General features: G+C 39.7%; 1 protein-coding gene across 1 annotated transcript in view; it reads right to left on the bottom strand.

The window, feature by feature from the left end:
• Window positions 1-16508, bottom strand: part of MACROD2 (mono-ADP ribosylhydrolase 2) — a 2293708-nt gene that overhangs the window by 1975476 nt on the left and 301724 nt on the right. The gene's annotated exons all lie outside the window — the stretch shown is intronic.

The following is a 16508-nucleotide window of genomic DNA, read 5'->3' as shown; positions in this document are numbered from 1 at the left end:
AGTCAACTCTTCGCATCAGGTGGCCAAAGTATTGAAGTTTCAGCTTCAACATTAGTCCTTCCAATGAAAACCCAAGACTGATGTCCTTTAGGATTGACTGGTTGGATCTCCTTGCTGTCCCAGGGACTCTCAAGAGTCTTCTCCAACACTACAGTTCAAAAGCATCAATTCTTCAGTGCTTAGCTTTCTTTACAGTCCAACTCTCACATCTAAATATGCCCACTGGAAAAACCATAGCCTTGACCAGATGGACCTTTGTTGGCAAAGTAATGTCTCTGCTTTTTAATATGCTGTCTAGGTTGGTCATAACTTTCCTTCCAAGGACCAAGCGTCTTTCAATTTCATGGCTGCAATCACCATCTACAGTGATTTTGGAACCCAGAAAAATAAAATCAGCCACTGTTTCCCCATCTATTTCCCATGAAGTGATGGGATCGGATGTCATGATCTTCGTTTTCTGAATGTTGAGCTTTAAGCCAACTTTTCACTGTCCTCTTTCACTTTCATCAAGAGGCTCTTTAGTTCTTCTTCACTTTCTGCCATAAGGGTGGTGTCATCTGCATATGTGAGGTTATTGATATTTTTCCCGGCAATCTTGATACCAGCTTGTGCTTCATCCAGCCCAGAATTTCTCATGATGTACTCTGCACAGAAGTTAAATAAGCAGGGTGACAATATACAGCCTTGACGTACTCCTTTTCCTATTTGGAACCAGTCTGTTGTTCCATGTCCAGTTCTAACTGTTGCTTCCTGACCTGCAGACAGGATTCTCAAGAGGCAGGTCAGGTGGTCTGAAATTCCCATCTCTTTAAGAATTTTCCACGTCCACTGGGGGTCTAATGCAGATGAAAAATGAAAGGTAGGACTGAAAATATGAGAATCCCAATCAACATTTCTCTGTATATACTGAAGGAAAGTTAATTAACAAAATGCCAGTCTGTGTCCCAAATGTACAATGAGGTCAAAAAATTCGAAAACATCAGGAGTTTGGAACAGAGAAAGCTCTATTGAGGGCCCTGCAGGGAGATGGGTGGCTCATGCCTTAAAAATTCCAAACTTTCTGAAAGCTCTTAGCCAAGCCCTTTTCTAGGAAAGGTGAGGGAAGGGTGGGTTAATTATTGCAAACTCCTTGGTGTCAGAGCCTTTGTTCTTGAGGTCACATCATGATCAGGTTATGGGCTTCCCTGGTGACTCAGTATAAAGAATCCACCTGCCATTGCAGGAGATGCAGGTTCCATCACTGGGTTGAGAAGATCCCCTGAGAAGGAAATGGTAACACAGCCCAGTTTTCTTGCCTTGGATATCCCATGGACAGAGAAGCCTGGCAGGCTACAGTCCATGGCATTGCAAAGAGTCCAGACACAACTTAGAAACTAAACAACAGCAACAACACAGTCAGGTAACAATGTTCCTGTAAACCTCCACCAAATGATGTTATTCTCTGATCTGACAAGACAGGGCCAGGTCCCAGGTCACCTTGGGAGATCCAGCTCCTGGCTAAGAGGAGGAAAATCTCATTGATGGCTCCCTCAGGGCCTGGTCCGCAAACCCTGCTCAGCTGTCATTGCTGAGGGAGCCAGGGACCCAGGACCCCACTGGCCCTGAAGGCTCCTCAGGCTGCTGTACAGTGGGGGGGCAGGTCCCACAGACTGCATCCTATGCAGATGGCCACTGCCATTAAGTCACAGAGACAGGGACAGGGGAGAGGGTCACCACTGCCTCAAGGCCTGGGCCGCCCAGTGGATGGCCTTGGCGAGGGCTCTGGAGCTCTGGATCCAGCCCCAGTCTGTTCCCTGGACCCCTGGCTTGCCTGCTGACCAGAGGCTGGGTAAGCTGTATGGCCCCAGGGAGAAGGTTAGGATCCACCTCTTACCTTACTCTTCATCTGAACAGTACCATTCCACTCTGACCATTGGCTGAAAGGTCCCACTAACAGCCGCTCACTGACAGCTGGTTGCCTGGGGGAGGGGCCCAATGTGGCATCAACTAGTGGCTGACCAGGACCACTAAGGGTCATCACTGATAGTTGCTCACTTGGGGGAGGGACATGCTGAGGCACTGACCAATGGTTGAGCAGGACCACTAACTGCTGCTCATTGACAGTCATGACTGGCCCATTGCAGCACCAATCAGTTGCTGAGCACCACTGATGGTCCTGCGGTAACCACTGCCTGATAATGGGGTGTGGGAAGCGGAGGGTAATAGCACACAGCACGTTCTATTATAAGTTTGCGTGAAAAACTAAATCTTGGGTCTGACACCTCTGCTCTCTGTTCAGTTGTTGTTCAGTCGTTTAGTCATGCCCGATTCTTTGTGACCCCACGCACTGTAGCATGCCAGGTTTCCCTGTCCTTCACCGTCTCCTGGAGCTTGCTCAAATTCATGTCCATTGAATCAGTGATGCCATCCAACCATCTCATCCTCTGTTGTCCCCTTCTCCTCCTGCCTTCAATCTTTCCCAGCATCAGGGTCTTTTCTAATGAGTCGGCTCTTCACATCAAGTGCCCTAAGTATCGGAGCTTTTTGTTCAGAAGTTTCTGCAAATGATATTATCCATATAACTGTACAAGGTACTTTCCAAATATTAATTTTCAGACAGTCCCAGTGTTAAGCAGTTACACTCTGGCTTATTTTGAGAAATATAAATCACATTTTTTGTGCATAAAACATAACTGGGCAGCTTACTGGATCATCGGAAAGTAAATACATTTACACCACCACCGAGATGAAGAACACTGTCAGCACTCCTGGATGTTCTGCACTGGCCTCTTCGTAATCACAACCCTTGCCTAAAAGCTATTCCTATCCTTACTTTTACGGTTATCATTTTCTTGCTTTGCTCAACAGTTTATCTAAGTTTGCATCCCTTCATAATTTGGTTCAGTTTTGCCTATATTTGAACTTTACATAAATGAAATCACCAACTATGCATTCTTTTATGTCTGGCTCCTTTCAAGCAAACATTATATTTGTGTGATTCATCTATGTTATGTATGCATGTAATTTCATCCTTACCACTGTATACTATTACATTACACAAATCTATCAAAACATAATCCATTTTACTGCTGATGGACATATGAGTTGTTTGTGGCGGCGGGGGCTGGGGGGGGGGGTCATGCTATTGTGAATAATGCAGCTAAGAACGTCTTGCACATGTCCCTAAGTGCATAGCAGCATTCATAAATATGACTGGTATTCATCTGGGAATAGCACTGCTGAATCTCTAGATATGCATCACTTCAACTTTAGTAGATGATACCAAGTTTTACCAAGGTGGTTGCACCCTAGGTATTATTTATAACATGCATATAAATATGAGAATTTGTTCAAACTCGAATCACAGTCTACAGGCAAGGTCGCAAAACAGTTGTAGAAAGCGCTGTCACTGTAACTATGAGTCAGATTGATGATCAGGGCTCCAGCTACAGGTAAGAAAATCCATGTCTGTTTCCACATCCATTTAGCTAGGTTTCCATATAGATAGATGACTCCATCAGGTTGAATCAGGATGGATTATGAAACTATTCTCTTGTTGTAAAGGTATGATCAGTCTAGGCAACTGAAAGATCAAGAATAGTACCTCAAAATTCTATTTGACCTGGGACCAGAGTCCAATACACTAATGAGTTTTTACAATTCCTGAGACACAGTAGCATGTATGATAAAAATTTTATCATCCAGAAGCATGTCAGTGGGAGAAGGAAACATATTCAAAAAGTCCATTCCAGTTACAGCTCTGCCAAAATACATCTGGATAACCACAGGACAATGATGACCATTTTAAAGTACACTTAATGTCACCCGACTTGGAAAGGCAGAAACTGACATACAAATCTTAAATTGCCTCTTGACCACTTGTTTAAAAAAAGGGTTTTCAATGTGTTATTTTTATCTTCTGTGCTCCTTCAGGTTTTTATTTTAAAAATTAGTGCCATGATACTTGCCCTATTTGTAAATTGGGACACAAAATGGAAGTCACTTAGATAATAAAGGCAGTCACACAGATATAGTCAATGGTACCAGCAGCTCACAAAGATGCCAGGAGTTTATGAAGCTACAGAGAATAACAACTAGCCGGACTGCTGCAATGTGACACGGGCAGAAATTAGTACAACCCCTATTTCTCTGACCAAAAGCAGTGCTGTCATACCATGAATTTAAATAAAGCTCAGCACCAAAAGTAATTATGGGTCAGAAACAGTTACTACTGGGCTTATAATTAGGTGAGACAGTAATAATATTGCCAGGGTTGTAGTAAAAAAAAAAAAAAAGAAACTTGCTTACTCATTTTCATTTATAAATAAGATTTTTAGAGCAATTACAAATCCTGCTGAACATTCATGTCATTTAAATAATCAACTGCAAAAGCTCTATGTTTAGCCAAATTTATAATTCATATGCCTTGAGAATATGTCTCAAAAGGGGAGATTCTACTGAAAAAATGTTGTAGTTGTTGTTCCTGTTAGTCACTCAGTCATGTCCAACTCCTTGCAACCCCGTGGACTGTAGTCTACCTGAGACAACATGCTCCTCTGTTCATCGAATTCCTCAGGCAAGAATACTGGAGTGGGTAGCCATTCCCTTCTCCAGAGGATCTCCCAACCGTGTCTCCTGCATTGCAGGCAGATTTTTTACCATCTGAGCCACCAGGGAAACCCCTTAAAAATATGTCTCAAAAGGGGAGATTCTACCATAAGAATGTCTACTTTTTATTAGTGGAATAATTCGGACATCCTCTATAGTTTATAAACATATAAAATATATTTTACATAATAAATATATATTTAAATCATATATTTCATGTGTATATGATATGTTAGCTAATTTTTAAAAACCTACTTGTCTATAAAATATCTTTATAAAATATTTCAGCTCCTCTGGGCTTTTGTCAAGATTCCTATTAATGTGTCAAAAATTTTATTAGCTACTAACACATATAAGAATTGATTTTTATTACATGTTTCTCTCAGTGAACACAAGAATAAACAAATAGTGTCATTCAAACTCAAGGCAAGACTACACTGATGACTGCTTTTCACCAAAGGTCTGTGAGAAGACTGTAATCAAGCTATAAATCCTGGGTTGCAAGCTGTTCTCAGTAATCATTCTAGAAACTATTCATCTAGCAGCCTTTTTTATTTTATTCTAAGAGAAATTCAGTCTTCATGTCACTGAGCTACACACACAGACACACAAGAAATAAATGACTAATTATTCAATGACTGATTATTCATCCTGAGTTGCTTCATCATTCAAAGCAAAGAACTATATATATTTTAGAAAATTGAAAGTGATTTGATTTGGTTGGGAAGATATTCCAAATAAATTTTAGGTGGTGGCTCAAAGGTTAAAGCATCTGCCTGCAATGCGGGAAACCTGGGTTTGATCCCTGGGTTGGGAAGATCCCTTGGAGAAGGAAATGGCAACCCACTCCAGTATTCTTGCCTGGAGAACCCCATGGATGGAGGAGCCTGGTGGGCTACAGTCCATGGGGTCGCAAAGAGTCGGATATGACTGAGCAACTTCACCTTCTTCTTTCTTTCTAATGTCTTAAATAACTAATCTGAAAAGTTGCCTCTTTCAAAAAATGTGTCCACCTTTGGGACAGCAAAATGAATGCTTCACTGCTCTTTAAAGCTCAAACCTAATATGCATTCACCTCTTCAGAAATACGGTGGCGGTGTTAGGAAAAATGACATGTTAACTATATTTCAATATCTCCATAGCATTCAGTGGTAGATGTTTTATCCAATAAAGTAAGGGTATAAGATAACAGAGAAAGACAATTTGGGAGGCACTGCAGGCGAACACACAATGTCATTCTTGGTGATCATTATCCACTACAGAATCACTGCAGGAAACTCCTTGCTGGACCATCACATATATGCTAAAATGATCATCTCAAAATGAAATTCACATCATGCCACCATTCTGCTTTTAAAAACCTCCAAAGGATTTCCATTGTAATTAGATTAAAATCCAAACTCTTTTAGGGGTCTAGAGGACCTTGCATCATCTAGCCCCTCTCCTCTCTGAACTCATCCCTCACTTACACCCCTTGATGCTTCAGGATGCAGCTATACTGATCTTTTTGTTCCTCAATGAGACCAAGTATCTTCCTCTTTCTAAAACAGGCCTTCCTCGTCCCCCAGAACTTGACATGGCAGACTCCCTCTCATTAAGGTCTCATCTGAACAATCTTCTCCTCAAAGCAGTGTCCTCTGATCACCTCTACTGAAATATGGTGCCCACAAATCCTACCACAACGTTCCATTCCACTTTTTTTTCTTCTGTGTTCTTCAGAACACTTGGTTCTATCTAAAATTTTATTATTTATATATTCATTTGAATGTTTATGAGCTATTCTTCCCACTGGATTGTACACATTGATGGCAGAATATTTTTGCTTATTCCTATTGCTACTGCTAAGTCACTTCAGTCGTGTCCAACTCTGTGTGACCCCATAGACGGCAGCCCACCAGGCTTCCCCGTCCCTGGGATTCTCCAGGCAAGAACACTGGAGTGGGTTGCCATTTCCTTCTCCAATGCATGAAAGTGAAAAGTGAAAGTGAAGTCGCTCAGTCATGTCCGACTTCACGACCCCATGGACTGCAGCCTTCCAGGCTCCTCCAGCCATGGGATTTTCCAGCCAAGCATACTGGAGTGGGTTGCCATTGCCGTCTCCTTTTGCTTAGTATTCACTGCTATATCTCCAGCACCTATTAATAGAATAATGCCTATTACACAGTAGATAATTAATAATAAATAATATGAATTTGCCAAGTGATTGAAATATTTACGTGTTGGTTAGTACATTCAATCTGTGTAAGTGTGCATTCTCTCTTTTACGTATGACAGAGTCACTAGATTGTAATAACTCTCACTTCCTGTCTTCTGAGCTTCCTGATAGCAGATGCCCAGTTATACTTATCCTTACATCTTCACTGCCTGGTCTACTACCTGGTTCATAATAGGTGCTCAATAGTTACTTGATGAATCAACCTACTGAATTAATGCATGCATGAATAAATAAATGAATGAAAGGATGGATGAAGGTCTTGTTTTTTTCTAACTTGATATGGTCCACGTAAGACTGTTTCCTGCTATTGCAGTCTACACAGAATAGCACACATGGAAATGAGGGTGTAGTAGACATCCTTGGTGCTTTGTTCAGATTCCCTTCGCCCAGGGTTTCTCAAATCTGGTACTGCTGACGTTTTGGACTGGATGACTTTCTCTCGTAGAAGAGCTGTCCTGTGCATTGTAGGATGTTCAGGAGCATCGCTGACCTCTGTCCACTAGATGCCAGGAGCAACACCACTACCACCTCTCTATCTGAGCTGCGACAATCAAAACCGCTCCAAACATTGCCAAACATCTCTCATCTCTCAGGGACAGAACTGTCCCCAGTTAGAAATTACTGCCCTTCATCTGCAATGTACCTTTCTTCTATTTGCTGTAGGTACTGGCTGCTGACAAAAGCACCCTTGTAGTGAGAAATGTCTCCAGCCTCTGGGAGCTGCCTCTCTGGGAAGTTAAGCCATCCGAGGAGAGCTTTAGACACTGACTGAATAAAGAAAGAGAGGAACGCAATGTGTGAGTCCCTCTTCCTCCAGATGCTACTCCTGCCCCAGAGCTCCAGCAGGCTTCGATCACAACTAGACTTTGGGGAAAGCTACGTCTCAGTCAAGCCTCCCCCTGTGCTATCCCACTTCCCTCGCTTTCTTACAGGATTTTCTCAGTGGTACTATTTCACTGGCACAAAATTTCTCAACTCAGGGTCAGGTTCTAGGAACCTAACCTAAGACAGGTAAGATAATAGGTAAGGAGAAAATAAACAAAATAATGCTTAGACAAGCATTAAAAGTACACCTCCAAAGTCTGACAGATTTTATTCAGGGTGTTAAAGTGGCATCTGATCTTGCTACAGAGACAATGCAGTACTTCTTCATTAATTGCTTATGTGTGGCAAGCTGACGGGGTGTGGACGGGTGTGGGGGTGCAGCAGCAGCTCAGCCATGCTACTTACCTTCTGCCCTCCAGGACTTTCAACAGGCTGATTTTACTTACATGATCCTAAGTTTCCCCTTTTTTATGGTAAATCTGAAACACTCATCAATTTTGCAAAATCACATGACTCATTCACCATGTACTGCAGTGGATGTAAAACAAAGCGCAAGCCTTTCTCCATTTAGAAGCCTCATATTTCTCTTCAAAATGTGTATTTAATGGTCATTCTATCAGAATAAGGCAGAATCACATTTCAAAAATATATATGTGTGTATATATTTGTATAAATATATATTTTTTAATTTTTTTCCTTAAGCTAATATTTTATTCTTTGCATATACACACTTTTTAAAAGGCACATTTTCTAGTTTTATTTGAAAATGAAAACCTAGGTGCTTTTATTCATATTGGATTATCTGTGTGGAACATCTTTTTTTCACTTTATGTCCATAACTCACCTACATATTAAGTACAAATTTCAGGCTCAAAATGCTCCACAAAAGATTCACAAATTTCCAAGGTTAAAAGTAATCACTCCCTCCCCTGCAACATTTTGCATGCATTATATATTTATTGTATTTAATTCATATCATCTCCCTAAAGTTCTCTAGGATCAGAGGAATATTTTGCTCTAAATTTCTTGTCTCCAGTCTTAACCACTGTTCTTCAAAGAAATGAACTAATGAATGAAGGAGTGCAGAAAGATTATTTCTGTGGACTCTAACTTCTTTCTTTTTTGATAAAACTTGTACTAATTAATCAGAGAAGGCAATGGCATCCCACTCCAATACTCTTGTCTGGAGAATCCTATGGACAGAGGAGCCTGGTAGGCTGCAGTCCATGGGGTCACAAAGAGTCGGACAAGACTGAGCGACTTTCACTTTTCACTTTCATGCACTGGAGAAGGAAATGGCAACCCACTCCAGGGTTCTTGCCTGGAGAATCGCAGGGGCGGGGGAGCCTGGTGGGCTGCCGTCTATGTGGTCGCACTAAGTCGGACACGACTGAAGCGACTTAGCAGCAGCAGCAACAGTACTAATTAATGACTTAAAATTTTTAGGAAGAATTAAGAGAACAGCAACTCATGTACAAATATATGATTTTCATGACTATAAATAATATACCAATGAACTATGAATATGACCTATGACTTTTTGAAAGTCCTTCAGTCAAGAAGTGTGTTCTCAAATTAATTTTCAAGCATCTGTGATAATAATAAGGCACATTTCCTGCTTTTCAGAAATTCCTACATAAACGCCAGTTTCCAGAAAGAATTCTCTAAAGATCTTGTTAAAAATACAGATACTCAGGCCTCACTCCTGAAACTCTGTCCCATTAGACCTGAGAAGGAATGAAGGCAAATTCATCCAGGTCTGGGGACAGTTTCTGTTTCATGCCAATGATTCTCAAGGGGCCTCAATTCTCTGTCCTCCTCTGTCTAGTTCAAAGCCTGGCTTCCTTTTTAGAAACTTCTGAGACTATTCCAAATCTTGGCCTTCCTTTTTTCTACATATACAGTTGTGGTGGTAACTGCCTAACTAAAAATAGATTAAGTACATGATTAGCATTTTCTTTTTCACTTATTTAAAGCCTTTCATCCCCTAAGCTATCTGTTAGGTTCCTACTAGGAAAAGACTAATGAATCCTTACTTTTATTCTGTCTCCAAAATGTTCAGCAATTATAATCTGCTCTGGATTTAATAAACTATTCTTTGTTTAGGCCAAAAAGATTTTAAAGCCCTGTAATCACTGAAGCCATGAAATTAAAAGACGCTTACTCCTTAGAAGAAAAGTTATGACCAACCTAGATAGCATATTGAAAAGCAGAGACATTACTTTGCTGACTAAGGTCCATCTAGTCAAGGCTATGGTTTTTCCATGTATGGACGTGAGAGTTGGACTGTGAAGAAGGCTGAGTGCTGAAGAATTGATGCTTTTAAACTGTGGTGTTGGAGAAGACTCTTGAGAGCCCCTTGGACTGCAAGGAGATCCAACCCGTCCATTCTGAAGGAGATCAACCCTGGGATTTCTTTGGAAGGAATGATGCTAAAGCTGAAACTCCAGTACTTTGGCCACCTCATGCGAAGAGTTGACTCATTGGAAAAGACTCTGATGCTGGGAGGGATTGGGAGCAGGAGGAGAAGGGGATGACAGAGGATGAGATGGCTGGATGGCATCACCGACTCGATAGACGTGAGTCTGAGTGAACTCTAGGAGTTGGTGATGGACAGGGAGGCCTGGCGTGCTGCGATTCATGGGGTCGCAAAGAGTCGGACACAACTGAACTGAACTGAATCACTGAAATAAATAATATTAAAAGTATTGAATCAGATCATTTTTTTAAATGAACATTTGTTCAATGTAATGCTAAAAGGAGTTAAGTGAAAGAGAGACTGAAGGCAGAAGACTCCCCAAGAGAGGAAGAATCTGTTTTAAACACAGGAAACACCATTGTATAGTTCATCCTATTACAATAAGCAATAGTTACTTTGATAGTTCTAAAAATCTAATAAAAAATTCAATACCACTGTTCCCCAAAATGAAGACTATAGGCATAGAGACTGATACACAGTTTACCAAGAATGAATCACTTTAACATCCCAACATCCTGTGGTATCTGCATGAATCCACAGGCACAGGGGTATCAACTCTCGCTACTCATACATGTGTCTCTGAGATCCGTACTGAATAGGAATCCCCCGAATTCTGCTTGAGTCAGTCATGACTAATCCAGCGGCAATCTGGGGGTCAGAGTAGTTCCTTCAGAATCCTTCTTTCTGTGTCATTTCTAACCTCAGGACTGGTGTGAAAGCTTTCTCTAGACAATCTCCTAAATATCAGCCTTTATAATGAAGAAGTTCAGTTTGTTTATATGCCCCAGGAGTCACCTCTGTCAAGCAAGAGCCTCGAGAGTCAGGCAAAGTCTGTTCCTCCTGAAGAATTACTGTTACATTCAGGTACTGCCATAATTTCTCGATAAAATATTTCAGACTCACTCTGATTAGAGTGGCATAGGTCACAGTCCTAGCCCTCTAAGCAGGAGACAATGTGCTGATTAGCTTAACTTGGACCTAAGGGTGATTTGAAATCCCTTGGGGAACAACAACAACAAAAAAGCATAGACCACAAAATGGAAATGAAGAGCTGTTAGAAAGAGAAAACGGGATGATAGAAAAGAACATCAGTTGAGATTAGGTTCACCTGCAAGGGACAGCCAAAAATAACGATGGTTTAAACAAAATAAAAGCATATTTTCCTCTCACATTAAAAAAGTCAGGAGTAGAGAACCTTTAAAGGCTGACAGGTGCCTTCCGAGCATCCTCAGCGTTCCAAAGCCTTTTATCTTGCTGCTCTGCCGTATTTAGTCACATGGCCATGCCTAACTGCAAGGCAATCTAGGGTATAAAATCTTTATTTGAGATGATCACATATCCATTTAACAATGAGGATTTCTATTTCTTATGGGAGAAAAAGAAAGAGTAGATGCTGGGGGATAAACAGCAATTCCTGCCAGTAATGCACAGGCTTCTAGGCGGCTCCCAGGACCCCTGCCACCTTACGTTCACATCCATGTGAAAAGCTCTCCTGTCAAGTTTGGGCAGGATCTGTGACTTGCTTCTAAGCAACATGGTATGGAAAAGATGACAGGATACAGATGACTAACACACAGGATGACATTACGTAAGACTGAGCATTTATCTTGCAGGAGTTTTTCTCTCTCCCGGGGACAGCTGTGAGAAAGTGGCGGCCCTGTCAGTCCACACGGCAAGGACCTGAGGATGGCTTCTCGGAGCAGAGGGTAGCCTCTGACCAACAGCCAGCAAGAAGTAAAACTCTCAGTAGAAAAACCACAAGAGTGAGTCTCTAGATGAGAATGCAGGCTTGACTAAAACCCTTATTGTAGTCTTGTGAGACTATAAGCAGAAGACTCAGCTAAGCTATGCCTGGAATCCTCAGGTACAGAAACTAAGATAATAAATGTGTATTAAGCCACTAAGTTTGTGGTAATTGGTTATGTAGTAATAGAAAATACACTGACAATGAAGGCAGCTGACAGATGCTCACAGTACTGCATAAAAGGCCTAACTCAGTCCCTAATACACAATGAGCATTCAATAAATGTTAGTTGTCATCATCATCATCAACACTGTAATCATTCTCATTTCCTAAACCTGAATCCTCCAATATCATCATCACCTTGCCTAGCAGTGTAGCAGCAAGGAATAAAATCCCAACAGGGAAAACAGTTCTATTCATATTACTTCTAGACTTTTTGGGAGCAACCAACTTTCAAATCTAATTGGAGCTGAATTTCCATTAGCACTGCACTGGTGATTCTTGTATATCCATCTGCCACTCCATTCCAAGAACCTCCTCTCAAGGATACAACAATCTCTTGGTCATGCCTCATTGGGGAAGAACTGAAAAGAATAAGATAGGACATAGTACTCTAGGGGTTCAGTTAAGAATTTCAGGCAAGTCTAGGAAAAACAAATCCATCACCTCTGTGCAGTCAGGATGAGGAGAAAAACAATTAGCTAGAAGTTAAGTAGTGAAACAGCTGCTAGAAGCTTAAGGTAAAAATGTCATGGAGTAGGAGTCAAATACTGGAAGAATAATGTGGGAGTTCAAGTTATCAATTGCCTTGAAACCTGAATTTATGTATTTTTAATATTATCTAGCACAGTCAATCAGAGCATCTGCTTAATATCATGGTATGTGACATGAATACCAGGAGGAATTTTAAAATATGTTTTAAAAAGAGGAAAAAAATAAAGCACCTTTTAGAGTATTTCAAGATAAAGTTTTTACAAGACCATACAAAACCTGAGATGTTTTAAAATGGTAATATGTTAAAGCAAATTAATGTCCCCTCAATCAAGTAAAGATTTCAAAGCTAAGCCATTACATAAAATGAAGTGAGACAGAAAATTGAAATCTACCCTAAAAAGTATATAAAAAATAGAACTGCTACTATGAGACACCATAAAATAGTCAATAATTCAAAAGATGATTAAAAATAAACAATAAAAAAACAATGAATTAGTAATAAAAACTTGGAACAGGAGACATTCCAATAATAGATCTTGGTTTTTGGCTTGTATCAAACCAAGAATCTTAGAATGAATACAGGAATAGATAACCACACAAAAAAATTTTGCAGCTTTTGTTTACTTTTATAGAAAAAAATCATGTAAAACAGCACATTTTATAAGTAGTAAAGAGTACCTGAAAATAATGAAAAACTAAAGCACAGAAATGCTAAAAATAGAAGAGATTCATCGCAGAAATAGGTGGCATTAACTGAAAGAAGGTATCAGAATGATTACATAAATTTTAACTACCATGGTACTGACAGTGATTTTTAAATTCTTGGAATCACTAAGGGTTTTTTCCCTATGTGGTTCACACTCATGTTTTACAAACAAGGTGTATTAACCCCCAAATGCTAGTAAATATACACGGAAAATATTTTCACATCGTTCCTGTGTAGAAAATTCCATTTCTAAAGAATTGTTTTTCTCTTTTTCTGCTGCAGGATCTGTCCCTATTCTGACATCAGTTTCGGGATAATAACAAGGTCACATCCCAAACATCCTTCCCATTGTGGAGTCAGCATTGTACAAAAAGATACATACTATGACACAAGACTGTAGGGACCATGAAACCGCATCAATAAATATCACTGGTTCTTGTGGGGAAGGAGGAAGAATGAGAAAGTACAATGGTTAGTGGTGTCAACAGAAATAATCTCCACTCCAGTCACAAACCCTTCCAATGATAGGCCAATAATGTCATCTGTAACCAAGCCTGGTATTACCTGCCTATAACATATGAAATTGATAGAAGGATAAAAAGAAAGAGAAAAGTTCTCAAGGTGTTTTTCTGTTTGTTTTTAGTCTACTTTTAGTTTTGTCTTTTGCTTTTCACTAAAGGGGTATGCTCATGGCTCAAATAAAAAATCTTCCTAATGTATGACATATCAACTAATGACACTTATTATCTCAAAAGTGAACATCACAAGGTAACTTATTATGGTTTTTCTTTTTTAGTATTTGTTTTCCTCAGGAGAAACGGTGTGTCTATTTATGGTGTACGCGCAATAGAGAGAATGTGGACTTCATGGAGTTTCAAACAATACATTCATTTTAATATATTAATTTTTAATGATTTTTAGTGTAATAATTTACATTTTCCACCATTTTTTACAACCAATCCATTAAAAAGTGTAATTGGTGACATATAACAAATTTTTGTAAAAAATCATTGGTATATTGTGAACAATTTGTTAATGCATCAGAATACGAACCCAGATGGAGACTGACACTAACATATCAATGTCCAAAGGGAAATCAGAACAGACATTTAAGGGTTATACTACAGAAGAAGTCAGGGAAGACTTGTGGATCTAGTGATACTCACATATCTTCAGTAAAATTAAATTGCTTCCTTGTTATTCCTTAATACTTGCTGAACTTGTGTTGATATGAAGTCTTCCAAACTCAAGCTATTCTTTCTCACTCTTGCATTTTCTAACTTGGTTCCTTCTACCAGGAACATCATTCTGCATTATCTTTTTATGAAAACCTTACCCATCCACCTCTTAATGTCCACTTCACTGCCCACTTTCCATGATGTCTCCATCCTGATCACCACACTAAATGTAATCCTTTTTATGGGAGAAAGTCTATTGGGGGAAATGACCAAAATGAGTTTCAGTGGCACCATTTCACACATAGTGGTTTGTTTTGATGGACAAAAGAGTCTGGTGGGCTACAGTCCATAGAGTTGCAAAGAGTCGGACCTGGCTGAAGTGACTTAGCACACGTGCATGCACGCATGCTTTGTATCGTGATTGTTTCTTCTTGATGTGCCTTATTTTGAAGGTAAAGATTGAATAAAACTTCATTTCCACTACAGAAACAAGGACAGTGACTTAAAAATTATGCTGAAATGTATGATATGTTTATTGGATAAGAAAATGAATGACTGCTTGAGTGGATAAAAGAATCAAAGCAATCAAGAAGAAAGAATTTCTCCACTGAATGCTATCACCTCTAACTAGGAATGCAAACGAATAAAGGTTAAAGTAGCTTGTCAGGGCATCACAGGGAGAGGAGCTGAAGACTGACACATGGCAACAAGTGGGTAAAAGATCATTCAGGAATTGGCATGAGAGAGGGTGCTAGAGCAGGGCAGAATAACATATAGAGTCAAAATGAGGAATCTAGCCTTTACTCTAGCATATGGTCTTGCCCAGGTTCCATCACGAAAACATTACAAGGTTATTTACAGGGAAACTCAAGAGTTTCTTCACTGAAATGTGAACTCTCCAAAATGCACCAGTAGCCAAAACTGATCAGAAAAATGCTTTAGCTTGGCCAGATAGAAGGAAAGGAAATATGGAACATTCACAAAGCTGGAAAATCGCACTGGGATTGCTACAGGCATCTAGGAAGTATTATACAATTTAGAACATCTTGTGAATCACAAGGGCTGCTCCCCTTTAGACTCAATAAGGTTCAAGGTGTGGCAGCTACACCCGAACTCAGATCTAATCTAGAAACTCATTTTAATAAGAATTTAGGTGCCAGGAAAAATTTAGCTGAAATGATGCCTTGTAAGTCTACATCTTCCTCTCAAGAATACTTAAAGTCCACATCTTGGATTTTCAGATGTGACGAAAAGAGCCAGAATGTTTCTGAGGGACACATTATACCATAGTAAGGTAATTTGCTGTTTGAAATGGCAATGATGACCAATTATACCTTGGTATTGCGCTTAAGAGTTGACAGCAACACTCTGAAAAAAATTCATACACTAGGTTCCAAGTTTTATAATGTCTTTCTAGCAAATATTTTGAAACAAATTTAACATTAAGATTTTCAGTATGCTGAGCTTTCAATCAATCTTTAGTTCCCTGATACTGTGCTTTAAAGAAAGCACAGTGCATTACTTATCATGATCAGTAACAGCAGGCCTGTCCAACCTAACACCCCTACTAACAATCTACGGACCCTTTGCCACTTTGCAACAGAGAAAAGGCTTAATTTTCTGGATAGCATGAATAAGGCTTTCAGAAAGCAATTTCAAAGCAGATTTTCAGAAGCAACTTCTAAGGGCAGCTGAAAGAATGGTGCTTTTAGCATGCTTTGATAACTATCAAAATTCCCAAATTACATAAATGCTTAATAACAAGCAAGTGTTTCTAACCTGGGCTTGCATAAAATATTACCTTTCCCGGAGAAACTAAAAGAAGACCTGAAAGGCATTTCATCAACATTTTAACTTCAGGACATGTGAAAAGCAAATTGAGAACTGTAAAAATTTTTTTCTCACTTTTTACTTTTGTCTTCACATTAAGAAACATATTTTTATATTCTGTTTTGTGGGCTTAATTTCCTCCAAAGAGATAATAATTAAATAACTATATGAATGAAGTCATAGTGTACCTTCTTATAATTACCAATGACAGATTAACCCTACAGGGCAAA

The sequence above is a fragment of the Budorcas taxicolor genome, chromosome 13 (genome assembly GCF_023091745.1).
Source record: "Budorcas taxicolor isolate Tak-1 chromosome 13, Takin1.1, whole genome shotgun sequence".
NCBI lineage: Eukaryota > Metazoa > Chordata > Mammalia > Artiodactyla > Bovidae > Budorcas > Budorcas taxicolor.
This window is presented reverse-complemented; position numbering and strand designations above follow the sequence as displayed.